Below are 14,577 nucleotides of genomic sequence, written 5' to 3'. Positions count from 1 at the left end.
TTTCTTTCTTTCTTTCTTTCTCTTTCCTTCCTTCCTTCCTCTCAAGTTGTTCCAACCTGCAGACTCCACATGGTCAGCGGAGAAGGTGAGTTCAGGGTCCTCTTGTGTTGTTATCTTAAAATGGAACCTCATCACCGTGTGATCTTAGAAGTCCAGATTGGGTACATCTGAGTAACTCAAAGTCGGTTTCTTTTTTTTTTTTTTAATTAAAATAAATTTTTAAACATTTTATTTATTTTTGAGAGACAGAGAGAACAGAGTGAGTGGGGGAGGGGCAGAGAGAGACTGAGTCAGAGTCCGAAGCAGGCTTCAGGCTCTGAGCTGTCAGCACAGAGCCTGACAGGGCTGGAACCCATGAATTGTGAGATCATGACCTGAGCCGAAGTCAGAGGCTCAATCGACAGAGCAGCCCAGGCATCCCTCTTTTTTTTTTTTTTTTTTTTTTTTTAAATTTTTTAACGTTTGTTTTTGAGAGAGCATGAGTGGAGGATGGGCAGAGAGGGAGGGAGACACAGAATTTGAAGTAGGCTCCAGGCTCTGAGCTGTTAGCACAGAGCCTGGACACAGGGCTTGAACCCACAAACTGTGAGATCATGACCGGAGCTGAAGATGAAAGCTTAAGTAACTGAGCCCTTGGGTTCTCCTAAAGTCTGTTTCTTAATTCCAACTGTTTGGCAGAGATAATTGGATTGGGGTATTGTTGGTCAAGTATGCATTTCTGGTACAATCAGCTGCAGCTGAAGGGGACAGTTTGAATGTTATCCAAGGGAAGTCGGAGAAGGAGTGTGGCTAGGAAAGAAATGCTGGGCTTCTGGCTGCAGAGGTTGGAAAACCAATAGTTCTCAGACTTCAGTCTGAAGCATCGTGGTTAAACTTGCTGGTGCTGAAGGCGGACTATCTAAATTTGAGTCATAGGTGCATCACCTATTAGCTATGTGACTGGGAGATTTTTGTTTTTAATACCATGTGCAAATGGGAATAATGATAATACCTACCTCATAGGGTTGCTCTGAACAACAAAGAAGCTTATTGAGCTGAAACTCTTAGATTTGTGCTTGGCACACAGTAAGAACTAAATAAATATTAGCTGTTATTAAAATAGTAGGTCCATAAGCTCTGTATCCAAGTTGACAGTTTCAGACAAGGATTCAGTTAATGCATTGAATGAAATGTACAATAAAGGGCATTACAAATAGATCATCCCTGATCTCAGGTTTTAGTAATCAAAAGAACAGGAACTGGAGACTGAAGTTTACCTTGAGGGCAAAGCTCCCCGGCCCCCAAGTTTATGAACCGCCGGTTGACCTAGAAGTTACTACTTTTTTGCACTTAGGGAGACCTGCTTCAGCCTTCAATGGCTTGTTCTGTTCAAAACTGCTCTGCTAAGCTGCTGAGACTTTTCTTGATCAACTGTATATGGAGTGAGAACCTATCCCACTGAAAAGTGGTGGGTAGGTGAAGCCCAACATGGCGTATCCTCATTAAGGCAGGGAGCGAAAGGCAAGAAAGCCAATTATATAAGCCTTCAGCCCCTGTGCAGATGCTGCCATCAGGGGCTGCCAGCCACTCTTGCCTCGGGGTACCAGATAATAACTTCAGAATAGGAACTTGGACAGCCAGCCAGGCTCAGCTTCTACTTCACAGGGCATGGACATGAAAGGCAGTACCTTTCAGAACAGCAAAAATGTCCTGAAAGCAGCAGGGAGACGGAGTGTTTAATAGGTATGTTCTCCTGGTAGGCGGGTGTCAAGGAAAATGGTCTCCGGTTGCTCATTAAATGCTACCAAGACATTGAGACAGAGAATGGCATGAGGGGCTGAGGAAAAGCCTCAAACACGGTTTCACAGCCAGGATGAGTGGGCAGGTTTTCTGAGAATAAACCTGGCTAGCTCATGAGAGGGTCTGTATTCGGAAGGCGCTGCAGTTATGGGATGAAATGACAGAGAAAGTCAAGAAGAGTTTAATAAGTTCACAGGTATTCTTAATACAGGTAAAAGTTAGGAAAAAGCCAGGCTCCACTTTCACTGGATCTATAGTCCTGCCTCCCTGGGACATTGGTTATAACCTTTAATAATTAAAGGGTCTTTGGAAAAGACTTTTCATGACTTGTGTTTCAATGTATAACTCTTTTGAAAATCAACCCACACATAAGAGGTCAACATGATCATGTAAATAAAATGTAAGCATGGTACCTGACATATAGTAACCATTCAAAATCCTGGCTACTTTCTTCTTTCCCTTTCTCATGTAACTTTCCATCTGGAATAAAAGTGCCTCATTTATTTCTTTATATTTATTTGGTATGCATGTATATAGTTATATAGTTATGTATACAGTTATACAGGTACCAGGTAACTTTCTTAGCACTTTATATATGATAATGCATTTAACCCTTACAATAAATCCATAAGGTAGGGTCATTCATAAGCCCTGCTTTACAAGTAAGGAAACTGAGCTATAGTGATATTTAAGTAGCTAGTATTAAAAAAAAATTCAACTGAGTACATTTGAAGTTCTAATTGTCCTTATTAAATGGTTCTTGAATCTGGCAGCATCCCATCTAGCAAGTAGAAGGATGTTCCAAGCAGTTGTGCAAAATGGAAGGTTTTTGTAGGAAGGGGGTGAGGCAAGAAAGTTATTAGCAAAAGTAAAGAAAGAATAGTTTCAGGCAAGATCCCCTTCCCTTAGGGGGAAGAGCAGGGGTTCTTATTAAACAGACTAAATCATCTTCCTTTGGGGAATGCAGAAGGCTCATGTAACAAATTACTTCACTGATGCTGATCAGAAAATGCCTGACTGACTGGTTAAGACTACATTTCTGGGGGAAGTTGAAATTACAATTAGTTTAGGCATTAAGCTCTGGTTTACTGACTTGGGGTCTTAAATGATGCCATTTTGTGGGTTTTTTTAATTTATTTTTTTAAGTTTATTTATTTTGAAAGAGACAGACCGTGAGTAGCAGAGGGGCACAGAGAGAGGGAGGGAGGGAGAATCCCAAGCAGGCTCCAGGCTGTTAGCTTGGAGCCCATCTGATGTAGGGCTGGAACTCACATACTGTGAAGTCATGACCTGAGCTAAGAATGAATACGATGCTTAACCACCTGAGCCACCCAGGCGCCCCAGTTATTTCTTGTCTTAAACTTAGTGGCTAAAACAATACTATTTGTTCACAAGCAGCAATCTGAGAGGGCTTGGTGGGGACTAGTCTTTGCTCTACCTGATGTCAGCTGGGATAACTCAAAATATGGAGGCTAGAATTATCTGAAGTCGCTGCAGTCAGTGCTCAGAGCTCAGGGCAGCGCTTGCACTCATGAAACCAGGGGATCACTACATGAGCCGAAATCAAGAGCGGGAAGCTCAACCAACTGAACCTCCCAGGCCCCTTTGTGGTTTTCTTTATAATACCAGTAAATGGTGAGGGGCGCCTGGGTGGCTCAGTCGGTTAAGGGTCTGAATTTTAATTTCCACTTAGGTCATGATCTTGAGCTCCGTGCTGAGCATGGAGCCTGCTTGGGATTCTCTCTCTCTCCCTCTCTTTCTGCCCCTCCTCCACACATATTCTCTCTCTCTCTCTCTCTCTCTCTCTCAAAATAAACACTAAAAAATACTAGTAAATAGTGAAGCCAGAATTTGAAGCTAAAAATGTATACTTTTGGTCCTTAATAGTGATCTCTCTGTTCTTTGAGAACAGAGAGGAAGTATATCTTTGTTTTGTTTGGCCACAGGTAGTTCCTCACCCCTAGGACGTATTCAGTATATGCTAATTGAATTTCAGGAAGTTAACAAAGCAATATACCTTCCTAAGACCCTGGCACACACCTTTCCCATGTGTACTAAAAGGATTCAAATTCTCACTTAAGAACTTAGAAGAAAAAGAGCTTAATGGAACAAAGTATCTGCTTGCCTGTTTGCTGTACCAGCTAGCTCAGATGGAGACTGCACAGCAAGTGTAATCATAAAAATGTGTAGTTTTCATTCCATGTTCCAGGCACAGAACCAAAATTCAGAAGCTCTGTATTGAATCATCTCATCCATTTCTCAGGCTGCTTCCAACTCTCTGTTTTAATCCCTGCCCCTGCCATGGTCGCACAAATACATCTCCTATAGGATACTCTCTTTTTATGAGAATTTTGGTTGCAACAGAGTGAGCGAGTCTGGCATCAGACAGCTGGATTTAGGACTTAAAAGGTGGTGTTGGTATTTGATTTATCTTCCTTATCTTCAATCTGTCTCTTTCAATTTTGGCTGCATTCCAAAATTCCTCCTTTACATGGTCAAACGGCTACAATAGCACCCATTTTTTTTGCTTCCTCATTTTTATAGCCCATGGGAAACACGGACTTTCTCAGAAATCATAGGCAATTTTGTCATAATGCATAGATTTGGGTTGGGTTATATGCCATCTATGAACAAATCAATTAGTAACTGTACTTTGGCTCATGGGAATCAAGTTAACAATCACTTTGAATGGAGGAAATCTGATGTACTGATTGAGTTAGGGCTGAGTGCTTCTACTGCTGGATAAAAAGAATAGATGAACCGCCTGCAAACAAGTGCTACACAGTATTGACATAATTCCTACAGATGCAAACAACCTCCTGAATAGCTCCACTTTTTTTCTCCTACGCCCTCCCACTTTTCCACTGTCCAAGTTTGTCTTTCTAAGGACATTTTCATTTGGCTTTAAACTTGCCATTATTGGAAAATCTAATGGCCATGGGCAGAATGCTGAAACATTTAAAAACGGAAACAGAGAGTTTTGTCATCTTGAAAGAATTATTAGCCAAGATTTATTCCCTGAACTACTTATAAGCATCTTTTCTGTATTCCCCAAACACCAAAGTGAATCAATTGCCAACAGACAGATAAGTACATCTCCCTGGTTGTTAGATTCAAAGATGAGGCTTTTGATGCATTTCCTGTATGCACAGAAGAAGGAAGGCGTACTAGGGGGATCTTTGTGCTCTCAGGCTGGGAATGAATAACAAGTCACTGTTAACTTTAAAAATAATTTCTATAAGCAAATTTGTCTAGAAACAATATGTTGTGAGAATTTGTAAGAGTTAAAGAATAATTATACAAGGAACACTTTTACCCACCTCACAGCCTAAAAAGATACATCAACATTCCTTTTGAAGGTTTGTTTGTCCCTCTTTTATCCTGTGTCCTCTGCAGTTCCCATGATTTTCATTATAATTTTACCACACATGGATATCCTACGCAACATATTGACTAGTTTTGCAGGTTTCAGATCTACTTAATAAAATCCTAACAGTTATATTTTATTGTGACTTTCTTTTTTGCTCATTAGGTTTCTCAGAATCATCCACGTTATTATACATAGCTATAGATTGTTTCACTGATAATATGATATTTTTGAATGACTAGTCCTTGATTTATCCATTCTATTCCTGATAGGTGCTTGTACCATTTTCATTCTTTGGCATCTATTAACATTCTCACATATGTGTCCTGGCAGAAGAGTAGAATCCTTTCTTTAGGGACTATCCTAGGGACTATTTTGCTGTGTCATAGGGCTTGTTCATCTTCCACTTTACTAAATAATGCCAAGATGTTTGCCAAATTGATTAGAACAATGGATACTTCCACTGTCAGTGTGTCCATGTTCAGGTAGATCCACATCCATGCCAAAATTGATGTTGAGATACTTAAAAAAAAAATTAACACTTATTTTTGAGGCAGAGAGAGAGAGAGAGACAGAGAGAGAGCAGAGGAGGGACAGAGAGAGAGGGAGACACAGAATCTGAAGCAGGCTCCAGGCTCTGAGCTGTCAGCACAGAGCCCCATGTGGGGCTCGAACTCATGAACCGTGAAATCATGATCTGGGCTGGAGTCAGACGCTTAATCAACTGAGCCACCCAGGTGCCCCAATGTTGAGATGCTTTTATTTTAATCACATTTTTATGTTGGAGCAATTTTAGATTTACAGAAAACTTGTAAAGAGAGTACATGTACCTCCCAACAAGTTTCTTCCATTAACTTAATATGATAACATTATTATATTCATGAGCCAATATTGAAACCAATGTTTCAATATTGAAACATTGTTATTAATGAAAGCCCATACTGTATTCAGATTTTCATAGTTGATTCCTAATGTCCTTTTACAGTTCCAGGATGTCATCAAAAATACCACATTATATTTATTCCTCATGTCTCCTTAGACTCTTCTTGGTTGTGACAGTTAATCAGACTTTCCCTGTTTTTGATGATCTTGACAGTTTGGGAGAGTACTGGTCAGGTATTTTGCAGACTATCTCTCCATTAGGGTTTGTCTGATGGTTTTTTCTCATGATTATACTGGGATTCTGTACTCTTGGGAAGAAGGCCACAGGGATAGAGTGCCATTCTCATCACAAAGCACAGCATGCGATCAACATGACGTATCACTGTTGGTGATGAACTTGATCACCTGGCTGAGGTAGTGTTTGTCAGATTTCTTCACTGTAAAGGTACTCTTTTTTCCCTCTTTCCGTAATTGTACTGTTTGAAAGGACATCACTGTATGTAGTAGCACACAGTTAAGCAGAGGAGAGTTATGTTCTAGTTCCCTGAGGGTGGAGTATTTTCTACATAAATTAGTTGGAATTTTTCTGCATGGGAGATTTGTACTATTTTATTCTATTTATTCAAACAATCAAACAATCAAAATGATTGTTGTAAACTCATCTATATTTTATATTTTATTTATAATTTAATACTATTTTGTTTATTGTGCTGTTCAGACTACTCTAACTTTGGTTACTGGTAGCTCTTTAAAAGACCTTTTAATTATGTCAGTATGAGTGACACATGGTATCTCCTTAGGGTTTCATGAAGTTTGCATTTTTGTGACCCTCCATTCTGAGAATCACATTTGCTAATTTTTCTATTGGATTGTAGGTGGTTTTTTTTTTCTTCTTCTTTGTATCCATGTCTTTCTTTTATGCTAAATAATTATTTTTAGTTATATGTATTGAAGATACTAGGTAGTGTCTCCCAATTGTGGGCTTCTCTTTTATTTACAGATATTCTGGACTTATGAAGTTCTTAGTGTTAATATAAAAAAATTTCCATCTTTTTCTTTATGGTTTGTGACATGGAAAAATTAGTTAAAAATATCTTCACTTTTTGAGATAGCAAAGATATTCTCCAACACATTCTTTTGTAGATTTCCTTCCACCTAAATGAAATTGATTTGTGTACATAGTGTGAAGTAGGGGTCCAATTTCTATTTTTTCTATATAGATAACTAATTATCTTGGCACCATTTATTGAAGAGTAATTATTGTGCCAATGATCTAAGAACATTTTAACAGTGTTAAAAATTGAGTTTCCACAATTATATGGGTCCTTGTCTAGAATCACTATCTTATTCCATTCTTCAACTGTCTGTCCCTCTGAGAATATCACATGTCCTTAATTACTAAAGCTGTCATTTTACTTATTTATTTTATTTAGTTAAGGCAAGTTCCTCAAACATGGCACCTTCAGGAGTGACTTGGACATTCTTTACTGTTCACTTTACCATATAAATTCTAGTATCTTTTTGTCAAGTTCCACAAGATGAAACCAAAACATAACAAAAGAGTTGATGGAATTTAATTGAATCTATAGATCAACTTGGAGACAGTTAATCTCTGTACAATATTGAGCTCTTTACAATATTCTAATCCATGCCTGTGGCATACCTGTCCATTACAGTATCTTTAATGCCTTTCAATAAATTTTTAACATTTATCCCATAATAATATTTTCTTTAAAAAAATTTCTATATAGCTAACATCTTTTAAACCATCTGGTCCATAGAATAAACTGAATATATATTTGATAAGAGGAAAAAAGTAAGAAATAGAAGGAAGGAAGGAGAGATACAGGAAGAAAGATAAGCAGGGAGAATGTCTTCTGGGGCCTTGCAAGCCAACTTTGAATTCTGTCCAGGAGATGAGAAATCAGTCAAGAGTTTTAGGGAAATTAAAAAAATATATATATCTGGCAGCCTCAAGAAAAATGAATCATGGAGGAGAAAGACTGAAGGTAGTGAGATCAGTTGAAAGGACGTTACAGTGGTCAGATGAGCCATTTGTAGAAAGTCTGAAGTGTCAAGCAAGGTTGGAAATTAAGGGAGATATTTATGCATTTGGTATGGAGAAATCAAGGAGTGATTCATTGAGAAAGCAAACAATTTGGGGGGAATATTTATACAATAACACTCTATAATTTATATCTGAAATTTAAGCGTTAGAGCAATTCAAAATTATCCATTTGTAGGTTTCAATTTTACTCTGGAACTTTGACTTGGTCAGTCATTCATAGTATGTAACAGTTTGAAACCTGAATTTCCTATGTGACCTGAGTACATCATTTTACCTCAACTGGTTACCTCCTCATTCATATGACTTAAAAATTTGCTTTAGATTATTGAAGCTTCAACAAATAATGAAGGGTTTTGATTATGTCTTTTCAAGTATAAGAATAGCCTTAGTATTGAAACACAGAACTTGCCTAATAGATACTAGATTGACTTAAAGTTGCAAATTTGGAGGATATTCTCACTTTCTTTGGATAGGAGATATGGGTAAAGTAAATGGAAATTCCTAGATGAGGAAGGTTGGTGAGAATGGGGAGAGAAAAAACAGTATTCTACACGTAGACTCCTATCATTAATTTAATCAACATTTCCATATTTTCCACTCATGGCCAACTTATATTCTATGTGCCATATGGTAGCATCATAGTTAGACCATTACATGAATCTACTAAAGGACAAAATCAATGCCTGACTCATCTTTGAACTCCCAGTGTTGAGAATGGGGCTTTGTACATAATAAGTGCCCAACACAGCTGATGTTTCAAAAGAGAACAGTTCTATCAGTTTACGTGAAAGAGCCAATGATTTGTAGGCACATGCTTAGTGTCCCCTGGAGGTAATCTAGCCCCACAAATGGCTATTTCTTCTGGGTTACTGGGATCCCCACTAGGTACCAAAAGGGCTCTTGTTTAGATCTATTAACAAATAGCTTCAGGAGTGCCTGGGTGGCTCAGTCAGTGGAGCGTCTGACTTCAGCTCAGGTCATGATCTCATAGTTGTGGGTTCGAGCCCTGTGTTGGGCTCTGTGCTGACAACTTGGAGCCTGGAGCCTGCTTCAGATTCTGTGTCTCCCTCTCTCTCTGCCCCTTCTCTGCTTGTGCTCTCTCTCAAAAATAAATAAACGTTAAAAAAAATTAAAATAGCTTCAGAAGAAGTCACCAAAATTAGGTCATCTGGGTGTTGAAAAGTATCAGGAAGTGGAGGCAAATTTAAATGTTTGTACCATTTGCATGAACGTCAAAATCATCTTTGTCAAAAGATAGAGAAACAAAGTATCAGGTGGTCTCTTCTCTTTTAGAATTAACCTTCCATAAATAATTTTTATGTTTCTGGTCTTTTAGTTGAAGCCAAGGGCTTCTTTGAGACAAATTTCAGTTTTTCTCCCTTTCAATTTGAGATATTTGAGAAGCAATATCACTTATGATTCAAATCAGGCCAAAAAGGCACAACTAGCACTTTTTTCCAGGACTATGTTATGTATGTTTTCAAACATACAGCAAAGTTGAAAGAATTTCACAGTAAATGTAAAAATACTGGCCATCTACATTCCACCACTAATATTTCACTAAACTTATTTTGTTACATATCTATCCATCTATCCATATCTCAATCTATGTGTCAGTCCTTCTCCTGCTTAGGCATTTCAGACTCACTGCAAACATCAAAGACTTTTTCCAAACATTTCGGCATGCATACTATTTACTAGAAAATTGTGAGATACTGCATTGACCACTTCATGGATTCTATATAATCACAGAGCTCTCCAAAGAGCAGGCTGCTGCATAACTACGCGTATCCATTACCAGAAACTGAGCCAAGATTTTCTGATTTTCTGTCTTCTTTGCTTCCTGAAGACACCAAATCTTGTTGTCTAGACTGAGAGTGCTTGGCTTGTTGCATGGATTATAATTAGTATTGTATATTATAAGATATAAAAGTTATTTAAATAGAAAAACTTTCAGGTAAGATGCATAATGTGGCTGGAACATGAGCTACCAGTAGAACTTCAACACTGATGCACATAGCACAGTGCACTTCCCGAAGGAAATACTTTCAATGAATTTTCAAATCCATGTTAATGTTTGTACACACTCTTCCTTCATTCAGTACTTATCTAACACGACTAACCTGAATTAGTGTAAACATCTTTTACTCCCCAAAGTCCTTGCCCTCTGCTTCTCTCTCTGATGCTCGAAGATTATACAATATAAAATAAAAAAATAAAACTCTAATCTTTTCCCACATTAGTAATGTTCTTCTATTCTGTGCTTCTCAAGCTGGCGTTTTAATTATTGGATACACATCTTACAGAGTATACTATGCATAATCTGATACATTTCCTTCCTGCCCTATTATTTTTAGGAGTTGTGGCTTTTTTTTTAAATGTTTATTTATTTTTGAGACAGAGAGAGACAGAGCATGAAAGGGGGAGGGTCAGAGAGAGAGAGGGAGACACAGAATCTGAAGCAGGCTCCAGGCTCTGAGCTGTCAGCACAGAGCCTGACGCGGGGCTTGAACTCACAGACCATGAGATCATGACCTGAGCCAAAGTCAGAAGCTCAACCGACTGAGCCACCCAGGCACACCAGGAGTTGTGGCTTTTAAGTAAAGGAAAAATAATAAGTATCAGGACAGGAATTTAGTCACTTCAAAAATCAGTATCTATGCAGTGGTGGCTGGGTAAACAGGTTTTTGGCTAGTATGTTTACCATCTTTTAAGTGACAATGTATGTATCAATGCCTTGTCTGCCACCACTATGATTAATAATTTTGCTTTTAGTTCCATAGAGGAAAATCTAATAATCTGGCAACAGATCCATCCAGAAAGTGGCAGGTTAACTGATTTTCTCAACTACTGGCCAATACATTGATATGGCAGTAAATCTTAGTTTTTCCAACATATATGAGATGAACTATATGCAAGGTCACTGATGCTGTTTTTGCCTGTGATTGACCACTCAGCACCCAACAATGGGCCTGGCACATAGAAGACATTCTATAAATATGTTTAAATGTGTACGTCTTACACTGTTATTTACTTTAGCTGCAAAATCATTTTGAAATATAGGAATATATCAGCATACTTTAATATTATTGTATTGTGCATAGGCTATAATAACAAAACAGGAAATCAAAACCTTCAAGAATACACAGAATAGGTAGTACATTAATTTCCTAGGGTTGCTGTAATAAGTTTGCACAACCTTGATGGCTTCAAAAAATAGAAATTCATTCTCTCACAATTCTAGAGGCTAAAAGTCTGGAATCCAGGTGTTGGCGGGACTCATCACCTGAGACTCTGAAGGTGAATTCTCCCTTGCGTCTACCAGCTTTTGGTGGCTCCAGACATCCCTTGTAGATGCATTGCTGTGGTTCCTGCCTCTGTCTTTACTTGGCCTTCTCCTCTGTGTCTCTTTTTCTCTTCTCTCTGTCTCAAATCTCCCTCAGCTATGCTTTTATAAGGACACCTGCCTGTGGATTTAGGACCCACTCATATAATAAACCTCATTGTGACCTTCTTAATTCCATCTGCAAAGAACCCTTTTCTAAGCAAGCTCACATTCACAGAATATAGGGTTAGGACATGGACATAACATTTTGAGGGCCACATTCAACCCACTACTTGTTCAGTATTTTGTTGTGCATTCACAATATTTGCCATGTGGAATAATGCAAACCAAGAAGATATTGTGCAGCAAAGCTTTAAAATTAACATGCCATATTTAAGGAACTGTTGAGAAGTATAAGTGATGTATTTTTAACTGAGGCTAAAATTTCTCTTTCTTAATATCTTTGCTCTATATAATGTATCTATGTATCTGGAACTCATATTGTCCAAAAATGTAGCAAACTGTTGGTGTAAAGAAAATTTCATTATTTACCATCAACAAAACTAAATTAAAACTATGATAGATCTTAAAGCTGAAATTCTACTTACAGAAATAATATTCATTGGAATATCTCCTCTCTGAAGCTGGGATCACTCAGCAACTCTTCAAAATTTATATAACCGAGGTTGTTGGCCACAGAACTGAAGTCAATGCAATTATGAGGTATAAGAGTTAATGTAAAAACTATGTATTTGGTAGATTTGTTTATGCTTTTTCCCTCTAAGTGAAAACATCAAGTGAAATATATGGATTGAACACTTTTTTCAGTAATTTAATGACAATTGAATTTATCACATTAAAAAAAATGTATGTAACCAACATCTTGAATTAAGTTTATATTCTTTCATATTCTTTGGCCATTTTCCAAACAACCTGTAAGTTAATGACTCCATAGAAACCTAACACAGTTATTTGTGTGGCAAGACAGACAGCCATCTCAGACCAGTGGTATGATATGAATTACATTTGCTTTTCGGTGTGGGGAATCATTCTTTCTGAGCTATGCAAGAGCAAATGACTGTGCTTTCATTTTATTTAGTGGACATTGCCCTCAGTGCTGTAGGTTGACTTGTTCTTTTAGTCTTTCCATGCCATTCTGAACTCATATCTGTTTTCTAATCCTCCATAGGTATTTTAGAAGGATGGTAGTCAGATGCAATCAAACTGAAAGCTGAATTTTGCAGGATTTTGATACGTGAAGAGAGGGGTGAAGTCTTTTATAGGCAGTAAATACTGTGAGACAAGACAGAAAGGCCAAAGATATCTAAGAGGCCTGGGTGAGGAGACCACAGTTAGGGGAAGACCCATCGGTTGCTTCACTACAGGATGCAAAGGGAAATGAATGGGACCTGGGAAAGAAGGAGGAGGAGTGTACAGGAGGAATGAGAAAGGTGACAAAGATTGCTGAAAACATCCAGAATGAGCACGGACCATCAGGCACCACACGGCTGAAATAAATGTCCACCTCTCTCCACTTTATAGGGTGGTCTACAGTTGTTTTTCCCAAACAGTGCTCCAACACTTCATTGTCTCAGGTGTGAGGAAGCCCAGTCTACAGATCATAGAATGAGTTTACTCCTTCAAAAGGTATTTGTTGAGTATCTACTATGTTTCCCAGGAAACATACAAACAAACTACACATTTCATCTACTTTCCTTTCCCATCCATTCCTAACAGTGGAAAGGAAAGAATGACCCAGATAGTGGTATTAACACATTACAGAAAACAGAGGAGAGAAAACAGGAGAGATCTTGGCTCAGCCTCAATCTGTGGTAGGTGAAAGAGTTGAATTGGATGAGATACAGTTTTGATTTTGGACTGGCTTGTTCTTTTCAAATCCTAAAAATGAGCCCATTTATAAATATGCAAAAGTTTCCGGAGAAGCTATGTGATTTCCCCAAGGCTTGGTGGTACCAAACAACATGTGCCAGAAGGCACTTTTAAAAAAATATGGACAGAGAAGAAAGGAGGGGCTGTCTGTTGGCATCCTGAGTCCAGCCCAGTCTCATGTTGATTATAGTTTGCAATTATAGAAATGAGAGCTATGAAGGAAGTGAGCATAGTCCCTCAAAACAATAACAAAAGTCCTTGAGTTACACTAGAGGTAAGGGAAAGCATTATTGAGGAAGTGATTCTGTATCTGAGATGTAAAGACTAAATAGAATTTACTAGTGAAAGGAAAGAATAGGGAAGTTGGATAAAAGAGAATGACCACATAGTGGCATCAGCATATGCAAAGGATTGGTGAGAAGTGGGAGCTTGGTATCATCAAGGAACCCAGGATCACCAATTCAGCAAGATATTAGAAAATAAGGAGGTAGGTGGCAGGACATGAAGCTATGGAGTAGCTAGAGGTCACTGGCTACCTCTGTCTTTAAGCTTTGAATAAGAATATCATTGCCTAGGGAGTGTGCACAGTCGGATGTACATTCATTTCCTCCATTGGGTGGTGGGATAGGACAAATTGGAAGAACAGTGCTTGTCATTTGATGCAACTTGTCAAATATACATTTACCTTCTTTGGAGCCTTTATGATAAAACATCGTATTTCTTTTAACTTACTTCATTTACCTTAATCTGTCTGGTATTATAGTTTCTGGTATCCTTGTCTAATCCTCTTCATTAGATTGTAAGCTCCTAGCCTAGTACTCTTATAATAAATATTTTCTGAGCTCAAAGCAAAAGGCATTGCAAATACCACACTTATCCACAGATTAGCAACAGATCACCAGGTCCATGGGGCCCTGGTATTATTTCAAATTGCAGTTAAAATGCGTGAAATACACTTCTGGTCTTTGGTGTTTCTTTTTCATGTATCAGCATTTTTCATAGTCCTTATTTTTTGTTTCTTTTGTATTTTATGATATTATTGCATATATTCAATATCCCAGACCTTATATTCATTCACTCATTCATTCATTCATTCATTATTTATGCATACATTCATATATACCACAGTTGGCACTAGAAAGTATTTAAGTCACCATTTGTGGGAATAAATTAATAGTTCTCCCATCAATATGAGCATATTACTCAAAGTTTCTGGATCTCAATTTCCTGATAGCACTGATGATAGATATCGTGAAACTTCTGTGA

The sequence above is a fragment of the Panthera onca genome, chromosome A2 (assembly GCF_046562875.1).
Source record: "Panthera onca isolate mPanOnc1 chromosome A2, mPanOnc1 haplotype 2, whole genome shotgun sequence".
Classification (NCBI taxonomy): domain Eukaryota; kingdom Metazoa; phylum Chordata; class Mammalia; order Carnivora; family Felidae; genus Panthera; species Panthera onca.
Note: the sequence above shows the minus strand (reverse complement) of the source record.